Here is a 14,070-nt window from a genome sequence, read left to right as displayed (position 1 = left end):
CACATTTGATGCCTTGTTGCTCATCTTCAGGCATTGGCTTATCCTGCTCCATTTTCTGTTCTGCAATGTTTCTTTTACCTACTCATCAACTCCCTGTGCTCTGCTGTTTAGCTCTGGCCTGTGGCGTTCTCCGCATTGTCACACATGGCATATTCTCTGCTTGTTGTAATGATTTACCTGGCTTATGTTATTCATAGCTCTTTGACTAAGAGTATTTTTAATTCAACTCATCGGCTGAATGGCAGACATAAGCGTTACTGTAGGATGGATATTGTGTTATTGTCACAAGTGATCTTTGTAATAAACAAGCAATTTCTAACACAGATTTTAAGAGTCATAATGCTATAAGCGACGGGTGTGACTGTTACCAAATTAATTGGTAAGGGATTGTTATATGTTCATTCCATTTTCCTCCAGTGCAGTAGATGAGGTACCAGATCATCTTTTTTCACAGCTAATAGTTGGCGAGTCTGGTGCATGTGCATCTGCTGCTCTACCAACTTTACGCATTCACCAACACACATTCATCAATCATTTTCTGAGGTTTATGTTATTCAGATATTACTTTCCACAATGCATAGTGCTCCACAAGCAATTTCTAGAAACTAGAAATTATTCATGGGTCTTCACCTTTCTCAGCCTCATTGAAGTTATGTCATTGACTTGGAGATGGGCACCCTAAGTAGTAATCTCCTTTGGAGTGTTCCCTGCAAGGGGACCCCTTTCATGGCACAATTGTGTTTCCCAATGTTTCCCTCCTCTGCAGTCCTCTGACCCCCACAGCCGTTCTCAGGTTAATTGGCGAACCCAAGTCTTCTCCTAAACCAGACTGCTCTGTAGGTCTTTTAGTTTTTATTGTGACTGCCCCAGATCCATTCCTTACCCCATATGTGAGGCTGAGATGATGGGTTCTCTGGCCAATGTCACTGCCTCTGAAACCCTCATTGACCCTTTTTAATTCTCTCATCCAGCACATGGTCTGGCTTCCCCATTACATGGTGCTCTACCTCCATCCCCTGTTGCCTCTGGGTCACAGTTCATTGGTGACTCAATTGCCAAAGCTCCTCTCTACCACCACATCTTTGCCACTCCTCTAGATGACACTGACACATCTCAAGATATGTCTGATTCCTCTAAAGTAGTGCCACAGAGGAAGTAAAGAGAATACCTCCAGACGGAAGTCCCAGGTAGTATGAGCTCCAGGTGAGCAAACTGTGTTGAATACCATTTTCTTAATTATCATAGACAATGTGATTAGGATGGAGCTTAAGGAAGATTCACCTGTTCAGTGTCCTCCAGTTCTGGTGTGCCCCTGCATGCTATGTGCTGTAAGTGACTAAGGATGTATAGAAGAGGGCCCCCTCTTCTCCAGTAGCCAGTAAAATACCCTTGCCAGAGAAAAGTGGTTTGCACCACTAGTTAGCTTCTTCGCTTTCACCCCCACTAGATGAATGACCATCCTATCCTAGGTGAATAACAAGTCTGACCAACTCATCACCATGCTTACTCAGTGATATCAATCAGACTGTCCTTCTGCGCAGCTCAACCTTTGGGCACAAGTATCTGATAGAGACTTCTAGCCGCAAATTCCTTACCCATAGAGTTATCATCAGGCATCATACAGTGCCTATATAGGCGCCACCCCAGCACGCTTATGTCAGTTCTTTTCTTCCTGCACCATATATGGAGAAAGATACCACCAGTCATTTTTTGGCTGCTCTTTTTTGTCGTTTTGTCTGTTTTTTTAGACTTATTTCGTGATGCGACAGGGATGTTTATGAGGAAGGCCAGATGCAAGTCTTGCGGCACTTGTCATTGACAAATATATCAGTGAAGGACCTGCACCTCTCTGTCTCTGGTGTCTTGAGCACGAACACACCAAGACCTGCGTCAGTTGTCATGCTATGCACCCCAAGATCCTGAGGGAGTGATCCCTCAAGCTCTTTGCCATTCGACGTGCGATGCCATTGATGTTCTCTATCCCAGTCGATAGGAAGGTCCCGGATTGGTCACAGAGCCATCAATCTTTGTTGAAAACGTCCTCCGGTAAGTCGCTCAAAAAGAAATAAATGAGGTTGAAGAGGTCTTCCATTTCATCCTGATTGCTAAAGTCATCTGATGAGATGAGCAAGCGTTGTCTCTTGAGGCCTGGCTCCGCAGTTGAGCCCAGGCCATCTCTCCGCCTCCCTGAGTTTCTGGGATCCAGAGTGACCCCCACCCAACCCAGTTTTAGGAGGCCATGCACCTCATATTTGGGCGGCCCATCTCGTGGGTTTGGAAGGAGCCCCTACTGGTTTCCCGCTGGTGGGTCTACCCTTGCGCCAGTCGTGCCCCTTGAATCCACAGATGGATCCGGACCCGGTGCTTGTCGAGCAACGACGACCTTCCCCTGCACAGGTCACGTTGTCGGCGCCTTCCTCATTCTCTTTCCTGACTCCAGCACAGAGCCAGAGGGTCACCCGACTCTACTGTCGTCTGGGGCCATTCCCTCCTGGCTGGAGCTTGAGCCCTATTCCTGTGGGCTAGTTCTTGGGGACGATTGGGAGTGGGTGCTAGACCCTGAAGAATACTATCCTTTCAATCCTAATATGAACTGATGGGAGGAAGTGGGAATTGCCAGTGGACTGGACCCTCCGCAGATACTGGCTTGGTCTCTCCTCCTACCATGGCTACGGAGGAGGGAGCCTCTTTTGCAATGATGGTTAGATGGGCAGCAGAGGTCCATCCTGGACCTTCAGCTGCCCACTGTGGTAGTGAAGACTACTGTCTTGACAGAGATGCTTCAGCCGGGAGTTAACCCCTCAGAACTGTGTCTCCCATTTAGTGAAGCCCTTACAGATGTCCTGCTTGTGGCTTGGTCCTGCAAAGGGGCTACTGTGAGTAGAAAATTGCCTGCCACCATCGCCCCACCCAAGCAGCTCCCTCTTTGCTCACCCAACTCCCCACCCCGGAGAGCGTGGTGGTCCAAGCCTCTACTTCCTGAGTAAATCCTGATACATACCTTACTACCCCACCGGATAGGGAATCCAAAAGGCTGGACACCTTGTGTAAAAAGATGTTTTCTTCTGCCAGCCTAGCATTGCGGTCTGTGAACACTGCATGCCTTTTGGGGCATTACTCCCATTCCCTTTGGGGTTCAGTTGTGTTGCTGCTACCCATGGTCCCGGAGTAGCCATATATCTCAATCTATGGCGGACAGAAGAGACGCAGATAAGTTCACAATTCAAAGTGGTCTGGGCATGACTGCCTTGCTAGGCAAAGCGGTTTCTTCATCAATGGCCTTAACGCGCCATGCCTGGCTGAACACAGCTGGCTTTCCAGGGGATGTCCGAGCTTCGCTTATGGACTTGCCCTTTGATAGCTCCCGTCTCTTCAGCGACAAGGCTGACTCTGTGCTGGATCGCTTTAATGACAGCAGGGCAATGGTCAGGTCCATAGGGCTTTCCATGCCCCCGTCAACCCCAGTCCTCATTTAGTGGCCACAAAAGGGGTTTCCCACCACGTCCTTACCCGCCCAGCCACCACAGCGTGCAAGCTCCCCAGCCTCTGAATGCAAAACCTCAGTGGGTCGGACAGCTAGAGGTCAGGCCAGTCCAGTTCCCACTTGCTCTCCACTACCACCCCTCCACCACCGCCCCACCCCAGCAGCTGCAGCCTCTTTAGTTTGACCTCCGACCATCATGGGCAACCAGTGAGAGGCAGGATATGCCATCACCTGCACCACTGGAGGCCGAGAAGATCACACCGCTGGATCTTCCTGACTGTCTGATGGGGCTACTCCCTCCACTTCGTAACTACTCCTCCATCCATGCTCATTCACTTGCGGCAGGGTGACGGAAGACCATATCTCAACTTCTTCTTGAAAAAGGAGATATTCAAAATTCTCACACGCTCTCAAGTTCTGTCTGCCCCTGACCCGGGAGACTGGATGGTAGCGTTGGACTTGCAGGGCGCATTCTTCCACATTCCCATGGACATGGCTATTTGACCAGTAAACATCTACATTAGCAATTTCTACAAATCTCTATCACACCAATATAAAATATTAATATACAGTTTACATGTATAGTTATGTCGCAATAATAACAAAATAGATGGTTTCAAGGTCTTTTAATATGTAGTATCTTGGAATACTTCACGCCAACACGTGTTTCGTCGTACTGGGATTACCCACTACTTCTTCAGGGCTGGGAACAAAAAGGGGATACAGAGAACTCATCATATAGTCTCCCCTTATATCAAATATTCCCATCATAATACCAAGAGCCAAGCATGTTCACCAATTGCATGGGCAACATGCCCCGAAAAGATCAATTCAGACACCAAAACATAGGTGGTATATGGACGTACCAAGAGTGAGGGATAGAAAAGCCTACATCGTCCATTCAGAACCGTTGTAGTGGATTCAAACAGCCATATAGTTGGATCAAGAGAGGAAATTGGAATCCGGTGAGTAGGTGGGAGGTGATATCTTTATATTTATTTTTAACGATCCTGTTTATTTTGAGTGAGTGGCAATCGTGAAAAAACCGTGAACAAAACACCTCTACATGTGTTCCCTATTTCCAAATGAATGCTGGGAAATCCCAGGCCTACCTTACGAGTATCGATGATTGTCAATAAGCCTGTAATAATCATATTCAATATTATAGAATATTGTAACAATTGTCTTAAAATTCTTACAAGCAGCGTATATAAGCCAGGTGGTGCAGGACATACCTTCTGACTGGTTATAATTCCGTCCCAGCCTTATAGTGGCTGGGTATAAGATGTAGTAAGTCCAAGCGTCAGTACTCCATATCAGACTGAAGCTAGGGGTAAAATGTAAAGAGCATGGTCAGAAAAACGACCACTAGCCTAGTGAGTCATATTATTTACATACACCGTGCATCCAATACACAGTCTTTATGAAACATTAGGTGGACTATTGAACTAAGTGTGATTTAAGGGCGCGCCCCCATCACCGTGAGTGGGTCATAATATCTAAATAGCTTACTCTCCTTATCTGTATATGTTGCTATTTGTTGACAATAAGTTATAGACTGGAAGCATCAGTAAATGCCATCTCAGAGGGACAATTATGTCCGAACGAACGATGCTATAAATGAGGAAAAAACAGAGACCGGAATTACGGTCAATGTATATGCCTGCTACCACGCTGTACATAGTAGCAAAGAACAACGTGTAATTCGGTAAGTCCTACCTTATGAATTTCGCACCGTAAGAGGTCCTCTCGCCATATCCACGTTTGTGTCTATGGAAGAACCTTGCCGGAAATAGGAAGTAATATGGTTCAAGGGCTGATCCCGTGTGGACTAATAGAATGCAGTGAATATCTCCACACTGGCGCCATATATATCGTAATCTTATTGTAAACTTATTCTTGAAAGTAGAGATTGTAGTTATATGTGGCGATATTAATATATTAAAAAAATACCAAATATGTAATGGCGAGACCAGCGATATGTTGAACGATATTAGATAAACAATAGTGATAATCTTGTGAGCTAGTCGAGACAAAAATGCGTTTTAAGTTAGAGATATGTGTGTCTGTCTCTATATACGCGGTGCAAAAAACATTCGACAATATTTCGTGAGAATAAGGGAAAAATTGAGGGAGGACAAGTGCGAGGCAAGGTCAGGAATGAGTGTATTACCTTCTGTCCCGGTTGATCCAAATATTGGATTGATAAGAAATATAGTACATGTAGCGACAGAGGATATAAGCTTTGTATAATCATAAGTTACATACAAAATTATATTTTCTCGAATATATCATTACAAATCAGCATGATTAAACAGGGATGACGACTATGTTAAGATCGGAAGGCAACTCTTCTAAGTGTCAACCTACCAATTAACCACAGGGTCTAGTATCAGTTACTTTCAAGACAGCATAATAACATATATCTTATATTAAGACCAATAAGAAATTGGCCTATCTGTCAAGTTTGTTCCATGAGAGTTAGATGTGCATGCAGCAGTAATGTATCACAAGGAAAAACTTTGGTGGAGTCCTAGTTGCCATCAATAATTATTTCCGCCTCTAGTAATGTACACATTTACTGAGAGTCATACAGTCTATATATGTGTGAGTCATATGGGAAAGTGTGTCATCAAGTTTTAGCCTTATGATCAGGATATTCGTATTTCAGTGGTGAATACAGATCCCTTCAATCACTTAGAAAGTAGTGTAGTTCGTGGTCAGAGTTCATCCCATGCTCAACTGCCTGCAATTTGAGGATCTAGAGGGCTTCCTTACGTCTCAGAAGTAGTTCTCGATTCTGACCCTGCCTAGGAAGAGTACCTAACGAGTCCTGCTTTGGTGATTCCATGCGAGGAAAGGAGCTGTCCCACACCCTTAGCTTATCCAACTAATTGCCAGGGGCTGTGCTGAGGAGGAAGTCTCGCCTCTTTTAATCTCTGAGGGTGAAGGCTGCCCGAGGCCACTGGGTAATTCCGGGGGTGAGACGAAGACTGGGAGTTCTTGATTTTCTCCCCCCGTCCTCTAGTAGACTCGTCCCTGTGTTGGCCTGCCCCCTCTCACCTGTGCCGTGGACTGCCAGGGGAAAGCAGACGCCTGACCCGAGACCCCGGTCCTGAAGGTGCCCCGTGTGGGTAGTGGGGTTTTCACCCAAAGTCAGCAGCAGGGGGAGGTGCTGCCTGCTCTGCCGCCTTCGACGAGAGGATTGCGGAGGTAGCGGTAGTGCGACTTCGAGGGTTTCCCCGAGCTTGGCGCCGATCCAGCTGTCATCCTCGCTGAAGGGGCGGTGCGCTAGCGAGACGCCTCTCACCCGCGCAGCTCAGCAGGGGGAGTCCTGGCATCTCGGAGGAGGCGGCGCTGCGCCGTGTGTCTTCTGATCGCGCAGGCCCAGAGGAGGGATCGGTGCCTTAACCAGTGAGGCAGGTCGGCAGCGGAGCTGAGGAGGAGCGGCCGCTATCCAGAACTGGCGTGAGAGCGAGTATTCTCCCCGGAGGTCCACCAGTGAGGGAGTAAGCTCTCCGAGTTGCCGGTTGGCCGACCAAAAGCCTTGAGCCTTCAAGTAAGCAGGGAAATTGGGGCTGGTGCGGGACCCCGATGCAGAGAAAACACAACATAGCCTCGTGGAAGACTTAACCTCTTGTTCTCTGGTAGAGGTCGTGAGGAGAAGCAGGAGAGCTTAATCTGTCCAAATCGCTCTTCCCCATTCCAGGTCTTGTCAAGTCTAAGACCCCTATTAGAGTTCTATTACGGCCACCCAGTCGCCAGAAGGGGGGAAAATGTTAATATACAGAGTATAAGACTAATGGCCAGAATTAATGCCTGAATCTAACCACTGGGGAATAACTGTGCCTGAACTTGGTTTTGTTACAGCACTTACCTACTTTACTAGAAGAGGGTTGTGAAACCGTGACAGGATCCCAGGAATTAACAGACTTGATTCGTTAAAAGAAAGTAACAAATTGGCTGTCTAACTTAATTGAACTGTGAAGTAACTATAGGAAGATTAAGGAACCAAGGTTCTGGTTGAGCAATTATAGAATTGGGAAAAGTGTATTACCTATGGCACTGTGTAACTGTATTGAAACAAATAATCAGACGTGGGTGCTTAATGTGTTGAAATTTTACATTGCTAAAAGTATGAAACAGACTAAAAGATATTTATAAAGCAAGCCGTATTTTTCTAAACTGGTGTAGTGTCATTTTTAAGTGGATGGGCGCTGAGTTGCTGTGCGAAGTGTGATGCAAGCTTGACACAAATTGCCTCTAAGGTTAGGTCTTTCCACTCTGTGCCAGGCTACCCTATGTGGACTGGTAATTCCAGGTCTAACATAATTGGTCTTCAGCGGTGGGATTAGAGCTTGTGCTTGCATCCACTTAGCAGTAGCTTAGTGTGTTCCACAGACCTAAATCTGGAGTTTTCTCCAGGCGGACTCCCGAATTATTAATTTTGTTTTTCCAAATTCTTTCCTGGTGGTGGGTGGAGGTAGCCCTTACTTACGCCCTTTCTTATCTTATCCTTATCTTCTTCTAAGTGGCTGACCGTGACCCTGGTGGCAAAATGGAATTTGATTTGGAGTAGTTGGAGACCTTTACTGCAGCTCAACTCAGAGACTTTTGCCAGAAAAAGGGGGTGTTTTTCAAGCAAGGTGCTAAAAAGGGGGAACTCCAAACCAGCTTGAGAGCATCGGTGGCAGCTCATCCAGATGGGAGGAAGGAGGAGGAAGAGGGAGAACGGGACACTGTCATCGGAGTGGATGTACTGTACCAAACCGAAGGGGGGAACCTACTAACAGGTCCTAGGACACTTTCGAGGGAGGGCAGTAGTGTCTCTGTAAGGAGCTTGACCGAAGCCGAATCAGCTGACCGGAGAGAAAAAAGGCAGTTGAAGTGGGAGCTAGCTAGGTTGGAGAAGGAGAGGGAGGAAAAGAGGATGGCTCATGAATTGAGTCTGAAGGAGCTAGACCTCAAAGCCCTGCAAATAGGGACTCCCAGTACTCCTGTTGGTGGCAGCGAATTCAGGGACTTAACCAGGGAACCCAGACCCTATTTGCCCAAGGATGTAGTCGCCAGTCAGTTACAGCGCAGGGGATGACATTGCAAAGTGGCTGGCTGCATATGAGGTCTCCTTAAGAGCCCATGGGATATTGGAAAAACACTGGGGGTGGCTTGTATAAATACATGCCTCCTGCAGGAAGGGATACACTTTTAGCCCTACAGCAGAGAGAGCAGACCCACTACCCCACCATGAAAGTGGCGCTGATAAAAAAGTTTGGGTTGACGCCAGAAAAATACAGACAGAAGTTTAGGAGCAGCCACAAACTGGGCACACAGAATTGGGTGGATTTCCTAGACTATGCAAAGAAGGCCCTGGAGGGGTGGGTGCAAGGCAGCGAGGTGGGGGACTACGAGGGGTTTTATGATCTTATCCTCAAGGAGCACCTACTCGAGAAATGTTTTCCCGAGCTGCGACAACACCTGGTGGACAGCAAGCTGACCAGCCCCAGGAAGCTTGCTGAGGAGGCGGACATCTGGGCTAGTACCCGGGTGTCCTCAAAGGGGACTGGAGGGGATTCCCAAAGGACCGGACAGGGCGCTCCCCAGAAGAAAGAGGGGGGAGATAAAAAGAGGGAGTTCTCAAAAGGCCCCCAAAACAGTTTCCAGGGGAAGGGAACAGGATTCATTCCCAAGGTTAACCCGCCAAGAAACCCTCATCCTGACCATAGTCAGCAGCCAAGGGTCGTCCGCTGCTATGAGTGTGGTGGGGTTGGGCACTATAAAGGTGATGTCAAGTGCCCAAAGAGACCACCCCCTCCCACTGGAGGAAAAGCCCCGGGAGTAGCTAGTGTAGTGCTCGGGGAGGAGTTGCCCTTAGATAAGGGAGGGGAGTGGGCGGGTGTCACCTTAGTGTCCCTGAGAGATCGGGAGATGGTTCCTAAGATCCAGGTGCCCTCAAATACTACCAAGTATGGGCAGTGGGTCACCATCAATGGCCAAAGAGGGGAAGCTCTGAGAGACACAGGAGCCAGTATGACTATGGTAAGGAGTCATCTGGTGTCTTCAGAGCAGGTGATTCCACATGTACTCCACCCCGCCGCGATGGCTGATGGCTGAATGGGTCACTACCCGGTGGCCGAGGTTCCCTTTGAGTGGGAAGGGGTTGCAGGTCTACTTCGAGTTGCCGTAAGCCCTGCCGTGCCAGTTGATTGTCTGTTGGGGAATGATATGGAGCACAATGCTTGGAAGGAGGTGGAATACCGGACTCATTCTGAGATGCTGGGTACACCTGACTGGGCCTGTGCCAGCACAAGGTCCGCGACTACCCGGAGGGGGAGTTCGCCAGGGCTGGAGCCTGAACCAAAGGCACAGCCAGCTGCCAGGAAGGGAAAGATCCGGGGACAGGAGAAGCCTGCCTCGACATCCACTCCCCGTGTGACGGATAGGCCACCTGTGGTGGTGGACCAGGAGTCTGCGGAGGGGAATGTTGTCTTCCTGGAAAACCTACCTATCCCTGTCGAGTGGCATGTGGAAGGGGGGCCCACCAGGGAGGAGTTTTGTAAGGGCCAGAAGGAGTGCCCTACCCTTGAGAGACTGAGGCGACAGGCCGAAGCCCAGGCAGCAGGTAACGTTACTGGGAACTACGATATTTACTGGGAGGATGGACTCCGCTACAGTGAACCCAAGGCACCAGTGCATGGTTCGTCACGGGTCTTGGTTGTCCCTCAACGTTACCGAGCCTTTCTGTTAGAACTGGCTCATGAGATACCCTTGGCAGGACACTTGGGTCAGGACAAGACCTTTGCCCGGTTTGTCCCCCACTTTTATTGGCCTCAGATGAAGGTGGCGTCTGACACTTACTGCCGGACATGTGTGTCTTGCCAAGCGAGTGGGAAAACAGAGGTGAAGCTGAAAGATCCCCTGGAACCACTTCCTGTCGTTAGCACCCCCTTTGAAAGGGTGGCCATCGACATTGTGGGGCCATTGGATCCACCAACTTCATCTGGTCACTGGTTTATTCTGGTTCTGGTGGATCACGCCACACGGTACCCAGAGGCAATTCCTCTGAGGACCATTACTGCACCTGCAGTGGCTAGGGCCCTGATGGGGATCTTTACCCGAGTGGGTTTCCCCAAGGAGGTTGTGTCCGACAGGGGGACCAACTTCATGTCGGCTTACATGCGGGCTATGTGGAAGGAGTGCGGGGTTACCTATCGGTTTACCACTCCTTATCACCCACAGACCAATGGTCTAGTGGAAAGGTTCAACAAAACCTTGAAAGGCATGATCCGAAGTCTACCTGAGAGTCTGCGGAGGAAATGGGACGTCCTCCTACCCTGTCTGTTGTTTTCCTATCAGGGAAGTGCCACAGAAGGGAGTGGGCTTCAGCCCCTTCGAGCTTCTGTATGGGCACCCTGTGCGTGGACCTCTCAGTCTGGTGAAAGATGGATGGGAAAAGACTCCCAGGAAGCTTCCCCAGGATGTGGTGAGCTACATGTTGGCCTTCCGGAGCCAAATGGCTAAGTTGTGGAAGCAAGCTTCTGACAACTTGGAAGCCAGCCAAGCAGTGATGAAAGAGTGGTATGACCACAATACTCACCCTGTGGAGTTGGAGCCTGGCCAGAAAGTGTGGGTGATGGAACCTGGAGAGCTGAGTGCCCTTCAGGATCGCTGGACAGGCCCCTTTGAGGTGATTGAGAAGAAGGGTAAGGCCACTTATTTAGTGGATCTTAAGACCCCCCGACAGCCCCATCGGGTGCTCCATGCCAATCGCCTCAAACCCCACCATGAGAGGCCCGAGGTCATCTTAATGATGGTGACTGATGGAGTAGAGGAAGAGGAGAGTGAGCCTCTCCCTGATCTATTTTCGTCCCAGGAAAAGGATGGGTCGGTAGAGGGAGTGAATCTCTCACCATCCCTGACTCCTGAACAGCGGAGGGACTGCCAACAGGTCCTGGAGCAGTACTCCTCGCTGTTCTCCCTTATCCCGGGAAGGACCCACCTGTGTACCCATGATGTGGACACAGGGGACAGCCCACCTGTGAAGTCTAAGACCTACCGGCTGTCGGATAAGGTGAAGGCCAGCATTCATAGCTAAGTCACTAAGATGCTGGAGCTAGGAGTAATTGAACCTTCGAGTAGCCCCTGGTCCAGTCCGGTGGTTTTGGTACCAAAGGCTGCCCCACTGGGCACTACTCCAGAACTAAGGTTCTGTGTAGATTACCGGGGACTGAATTCAGTAACCAAAACTGATGCACATCCGATCCCTAGGGCGGATGAACTCATTGACCGCTGGGAGCCGCCCAATATTTGAGTACCTTTGACCTCACTTCAGGGTACTGGCAGATCTCCCTGACAGATGGAGCAAAGGAAAGGTCAGCTTTCTCCATGCCTGAGGGCCACTACCAGTTCTGTGTGATGCCCTTTGGGCTCAAGAACGCTCCTGCCACTTTTCAGCGGCTGGTGAACAAGGTCCTCTCTGGGATGGAGGCCTTCTCCGCTGCTTATCTGGATGACATTGCCGTCTTCAGCAGCAGCTGGGAGGACCACTTATGTCATCTACAAGCTGTTCTCCAGGCCATGAAACAGGCTGGCTTGACAATCAAGGCCAGTAAATTTCAGATCAGGCAGAGATTGGTGGTGTACCTAGGCCACTTGGTGGGCAGGGGAACGGTGCAGCCTCTCCAGGCGAAGATTGAGGCTACCATGGCCTGGGAGCCCCCCAAGACACAAACTGAGGTCCGAGCTTTCCTGGGCCTCACAGGGTACTACCGTCGCTTTGTGAAAGGGTATGGCACCATTGTGGCACCCTTAACTGAACTCACTTCCAAGAAGCAACCCCAACGGGTAGTCTGGACGGAGGCTTGCCAGCAAGCCTTTGACATCTTGAAACAAGCAATGTGTGCTGCTCCAGTCCTCAGAGCTCCTGATTTTTCTGAAGAACTCAATGAAGAGGGTCTGGATCAACCTGTAGTCTTTCTGTCCAGAAGACTGCTTCCCCGGGAACAGAGGTGGAGTGCAATTGAGCGGGAAGCCTTTGCGGTGGTATGGGCTCTGAAGAAGTTGCGGCCATACCTGTTTGGCTCGCACTTACTGGTTCAGACTGACCATCGACCCCTTCATTGGCTGATGCAAATGAAGGGAGAAAATCCCAAGCTGTTAAGATGGTCTATCTCCCTACAGGGAATGGACTTCCGGGTGGAACATCGGCCTGGAGTGGACCACGCCAATGCAGACGGTTTCTCTAGGTATTTCCGCCTTAGTGATGAGGACTCCCAAAGAATTGGGTAGCTCTCCCCACTTTCAGCTGGGGGAACGCGTGTTAGACCTGTCAGCCCTTTGGGTGGTCCCTCCTATTAATTATTTATTTTGTTCCCCTTTTGCCTCCTAGTATTTTTCATTTTTATGTTCACTGGAAATTTTTGGTGTTGTCCTAGGGGTTAGGTGCTACCTTTACCCTATAACTTTTTGAGGCCTAGGTGTTCCCTTATAATGGTGAAAATTTAGTCACACAAAATGGTGGCTGGCAACTACCACAACTAATTACCTCAGAGGTTGAGCCATAGGACTTCAATGGGGACACTCTAGAACCTTGCAGCTGATTCCAGTGACCAGAGCCCAGGCTATAAAAGGACAGAAGCTTGGCGGCCATTTTGAGTATCTGAGGGCTAGCAGGAGTACAGGCTGTGGCGTCAGGGGGAGATAGGGCACTGTGAGGGTTGACTTCTCTGGTGAGTTGCTTCCTTACCACTGTCATCGCCCCTTTACCGTAGATCTGACCCTGCCTAGGAAGACTACCTAACGAGTCCTGCTTTGGTGATTCCATGCGAGGAAAGGAGCTGTCCCACACCCTTAGCTTATCCAACTAATTGCCAGGGGCTGTGCTGAGGAGGAAGTCTCGCCTCTTTTAATCTCTGAGGGTGAAGGCTGCCCGAGGCCACTGGATAATTCCGGGGGGTGAGGCGAAGACTGGGAGTTCTTGATTTTCTCCCCCGTCCTCTAGTAGACTCGTCCCTGTGTTGGCCTGTCCCCTCTCACCTGTGCCGTGGACTGCCGGGGGAAAGCAGACGCCTGACCCGAGACCCCGGTCCTGAAGGTGCCCGTGTGGGTAGTGGGGTTTTCACCCAAAGTCAGCAGCAGGGGGAGGTGCTGCCTGCTCCGCCGCCTTCGACGAGAGTATTGCGGAGGTAGCGGCAGTGCGACTTCGAGGTTTTCCCCGACCTTGGCGCCGATCCAGCTGTCATCCTCGCTGAAGGGGCGGTGCACTAGCGAGACGCAGCTCAACAAGGGGAGTCCTGGCATCTCGGAGGAGGCGGCGCTGCGCCGTGTGTCTTCTGATCGCGCAGGCCCAGAGGAGGAATCGGTGCCTTAACCAGTGAGGCAGGTCGGCAGCGGAGCTGAGGAGGAGCGGCCGCTATCCAGAACTGGCGTGAGAGCGAGTATTCTCCCCGGAGGTCCACCAGTGAGGGAGTAAGCTCTCAGAGTTGCCGGTTGGCAAACCAAAAGCCTTGAGCCTTCAAGTAAGCAGGGGAATTGGGGCTGGTGCGGGACCCCGATGCAGAGAAAACACAACTGGGCCTCGTGGAAGACTT

At 49.9% G+C, this 14,070-nt stretch overlaps 1 protein-coding gene across 1 annotated transcript in view; it reads left to right on the top strand.

Moving 5' to 3' along the window:
- IKBKB (inhibitor of nuclear factor kappa B kinase subunit beta) overlaps positions 1-14,070 on the top strand; it is a 543,710-nt gene that overhangs the window by 367,502 nt on the left and 162,138 nt on the right. The gene's annotated exons all lie outside the window — the stretch shown is intronic.

The sequence above is a fragment of the Lissotriton helveticus genome, chromosome 11 (assembly GCF_964261635.1).
Source record: "Lissotriton helveticus chromosome 11, aLisHel1.1, whole genome shotgun sequence".
Classification (NCBI taxonomy): Eukaryota; Metazoa; Chordata; class Amphibia; order Caudata; family Salamandridae; genus Lissotriton; species Lissotriton helveticus.
This window is presented reverse-complemented; position numbering and strand designations above follow the sequence as displayed.